Source organism: Saccostrea cucullata, unplaced genomic scaffold (assembly GCF_032062105.1).
Source record: "Saccostrea cucullata isolate Sc308-1 unplaced genomic scaffold, CSIRO_AGI_Scuc_v1 ctg6468, whole genome shotgun sequence".
NCBI lineage: Eukaryota > Metazoa > Mollusca > Bivalvia > Ostreida > Ostreidae > Saccostrea > Saccostrea cuccullata.
In genome coordinates, this window is record NW_026928995.1 from 1 (window position 1) to 4,420 (window position 4,420).

The 4,420-nt window shown below is 30.6% G+C and overlaps 1 non-coding gene across 1 annotated transcript; it reads left to right on the top strand.

The window, feature by feature from the left end:
* The first annotated feature begins 1,959 nt into the window (after positions 1 to 1,959).
* Positions 1,960 to 2,050, top strand: Trnam-cau (transfer RNA methionine (anticodon CAU)). Its single transcript is given in 2 exon segments — positions 1,960 to 1,996; positions 2,015 to 2,050. It is a non-coding gene; the product is annotated as a tRNA-Met (tRNA).
* Positions 2,051 to 4,420: the final 2,370 nt, after the last annotated feature.

Consider the following 4,420-nt stretch of genomic DNA (forward strand, 5'->3'; position numbering starts at 1 on the left):
AAGGTCAAGGAGAACAATTAATAGCACATTTTGAAATGCCCTGTCACAGATAATACACGTCAAATATGAAAGCCCGATCTCTTCTCAATCAAAGTTATAAGAAATATTAACATTTTTGAAAAGTAGGTCAAACTTCAAGGTTACAAGATAAAAAAAACATAATGTATTTAGAAAGATCTTGTCGCAAGCAATATACAGGTTTAATATGATAATCCAATGTCTTCTCATTCAAAAGTCATGGCCAAGGTTAAAGTTTTTGAAAAGTAAGTCAAACTTCAATGTCTAGGTCCCGCGGTCAAAATCATAGTGTATTTAGAAATGTCTTGTCACAGATAATACACATGTTTGATAGAAAAGCCCTATCTCTCATTAAAAAATATGGCCAATATTAATTAATGTTTAAATTTTTAAAAAGTAAGTCAAACCTTTTTGGTCATGGGGTCAAAAAATCATGGTGTATTTAGAAAGGTTTTGCCACAGGTGATAACACATTTCGTAATATGAAACCCTCTCTCTCTTCATTCAATAGATATGACCAAGGTTAAAGTTTTTGTGATGGACCGACAGAAATACAGATTGAAAGACAGACAGACGAATGAGATTTAATTTTAATGTCCCCTCGTTTACGCCAAAGCGGGGGGCAGTAAAGTTTTTAAGAGTTTTATCACAGATAATGCAAGAACAAAATATGAAAGCCATATATATATATATATATATATATATATATATATATATATATATATATATATATATATATATATATATATATATATATATATATATATATATATATATATATTTTTTTTTTTAGCAAAAGTTATTCTTAAAATAGGTAAAGATATAGCTCAAACGTAAATGTCAGCAAAAGTAGTGAAAATGATTGTGTATATGTTCTAAAACATATTTTAGCAGATAATGTAAAAGTGAAAAATAAAAGCACTACCTTCACTCATTGAAAAATTATGCTCAAATTGAAGTTTAAGTTTTATGGCTTACAGTCTCACGGATCGACAGACGTTCGGACGGAGGTTGTTGAAATCCTTGTAGCATCAACATATCAGTAAGTATTTAAAATTTATTTTCTCCAAATATTCACTTTAAAATTTTCAAGAAAACCGAACAAAGTTAAGTATAATGTGATGAAGACCTTATTTTTATAGACGTAAGGCAGAAGTGAATTAAAAGAGACACAATGTTTATTGGGTTTAAAGTAAATGTATTTCCAAAAATAAAGTGTATTTTATAATGCAGGCTCACACTTTGGAGGATTTCTAGATCAATTTTAAAATTTGGAAGTGTTGGCATTCAATTTTCTTTATATGCATGTTTCACTCCTTTTTTTTCATTGCTTCAGGATATTTCAAATACATTTGATGAAATGGAGCTTTTTTAATAAAAATTAAAAGTATGTAAAAAAAACTTTAACAAATAATAACTTTGGTCATTGGCAAAAAATAGTGCAATTAACAATTCCTTTTTAAACAAAAGTCAGAAAAATTGCTTTGTAGTTTCATTTAGAATTCTTTATGAAGAAATAATATATTAATATATTTTTAATATCTTCCCTCATTTAAACCTATTATTGATAAATATTTACAAAGAAAGTGTCACCCTTTCCACAAACGTCGATCATGTTTAATTACCGTTTTTTGTTTGATTATACAAGACAATTGTCAGAAAACATGTTTAAACATCTTATTTGAACAATGCATTCTGTCAACGTGAATTAAAGAGATTTAAATTCTTTCCACTTGTTTTGACTGTAGCGTGTTCTTTAATTAGGTAAAAACATAATAAAGTCGTCTAATTCTCTTTGTTTTAAGAGACGAAGTATACAACGCACAAAGAAATGGACATGAAAACAGCTCAAACGGTCTTCCACTCATTTTCCTTTAAATATTTTATTTAATCTGAGTTGTCTTTATAAGTCTTTCAATCTTGTTTTCTTATGTAATATGTGCCTCGGTAGCGCAGTAGGTAGCGCGTCAGTCTCATAATCATAAAGCTAAGAGCGATCTGAAGGTCGTGAGTTCGATCCTCACCCGGGGCATCCATTTTTAGTTTCCTTTTTCGTTAAACTACGCTTTTAGTTTTTGGAGTGATGACAGCAACGTGATGACTTTAACTTTTCAACCGTCAACTGGTTTTATTTATAAGCAAATTTCCCTTATCACTTGTATGTGTAGTCGATTCGATGAAGAAGAACTTCTACGTTCGAATTTTTTCTAGAACATAGCATACTATTGACAAAAAAGTTTATGAAACAAGGATATCAAAACTTTCATTCAAAGTCAAGAATACGCAAGTTCTAAGATAGATACAATGACCCTGTCAGCAAGTGTACAATTCTGAAGTTTTCCTGACGTTTTTCATTCTAATAAGGTCCCACACTTAATTGTCTAAGTATTTTTCCGTTGCCCGATCATGATAAGGCGCACATGACGAGTATATCCGGTCTACGGGGAATGTTCACTTCTCTTCAACAGCACATCCCACAGTGGTGTTTTAACGGTCCTTGCTTGCTCCGCCCCCTAATTGTATTGTTCCACTGAACTTCTGAGCTTCATTAATTTTCTCCATCTCTGTTTTATTTTATAAATTTGTTATTGAGAAATATTTATCATTTAAGCTCCTTTTTTGGACCACGAATCAGGACATTTCATCTTTATGGACTTTGTCTCATGTTTCAAGGATTTTTATCAAATTATCCGTGCTAAAATTTTTCTGTTTTTTTTTTTTTTTTTTACTTTCTTGCAAAATTATTTGACAAACATATTGAAATTATAATAAGCAATTTTGAGAAGTATTATACTGAAGGGTTATAAAGTAAAAAATTTACGTTTTTTGTTATATAATAATAACAGTATGTGGAAACTTTGACGATCTATTGTGCGTCCTGACTAGAATATGGAAAAAATGACAATTACGAGGGCCGTTCAAAAATTACGCGGACTCGGCTATTATTTACTCTTACAGGCGTCATATACTTATGAAATTTCACAGATATTTGTATCTTAAAGATTCAAATAAATTTTGGGCAAAAATTCTGTATTTTAAAAAAATTCTACTAAAAGTATCGGTATGTTGATATCGCTGCACGACAAAAAATCTGAAGCAAAAGCATGCGGAATCCAAAATTTAACTCATTAATTTTTTATAATTCGCGATATTTTTCGACAATTTTCTCAAATGTATCTTTGAATTGATGTATTATTATGTATTTAGATTTCTGACATGATATTTGAAGTACTAACAGAAATATAGTGGTTTTTCTCCGATGCGATTCCCGTGTAAACGACTGTGAAAATGACGTCTCGTTAATTGACGGCACACCACACTTTTGTTAAATTATGTGTTATGCTCGAGATATCGCCAACATAGATCCAAAATATGCATAATAAAACACGTAGTAAGCTAGGGTATTCGTGACATTCGTCCACAAATAGCAAATTGAAACTTTAGACCGTTGGACCTCTGTATAAAGTCTATACGAGAGGACGGGAAGAAGATTATGGACGAAAACTTTGTCCGGACTGTAAAGAACGTGATTGGGAGTCACCGATATCACACTATATATCTTATAAGTACCTGCAGTTTTTGGTTTTAAAACAAAAAAAGAATATTCTTTACCTGTTTAATAGATTTTAAGCTTGACAAGAAATGGTGTTTGGATGTTGAGTAGATAAGGTAACTCAAACTGTACATGAACTCTTGGGAAAATGTTGAAAAAATGAAAGCTCAAACACATATTTTTATAAAATGTCTGTGACGTCGAAGATTTTGCTGCTCCGTGACTGAATGATATGTCCTGATAAATCAGTCAAAATTGATACCAATTTACAACATTTTGATATGAAATTTTGAAGACCATATGAGTAAAGATTCTTTTATATTATGTGTGACATTTTGCCCGATTATGTCGTCAAATATTTTTTCTGTGCAACAAGCCCGCGTAATTTTTGAACGGCCGTCGTATTATAATTTTATCAATTTCTTCACAGTTTCCGCACTGTCAAAGATGTTTTTAGTGATGTGTTTTTATTTCATAATGTTATACACATGATGGTTGCTATAATACAAATAAGCAAAAAAAAAAGACGTAAGGTTCACGAATCTCAAATTTGATTTTAAATAATTATTCAACATTGACAGTAGTAAACCGTATCCCTGTAATTTTTTTTAATTGTTCAATAGTAAAATACCACATTTTGTGCTTGATGTAAATGGATTATTTTTAGATTCAACTTGTATCCATCAATTCATCGTAAAACTACTTTTAACCACATATCTTCTAACAAAACAAGATTTAGACCATTCTTTAATTTTGGTGGTACTAGTATCTAAAGAACAAACAACCTGTTACACATGATATTCGCGCTTATGACTGGAAAGTGTCTTATAAACAAAAGCCAAAAATAAG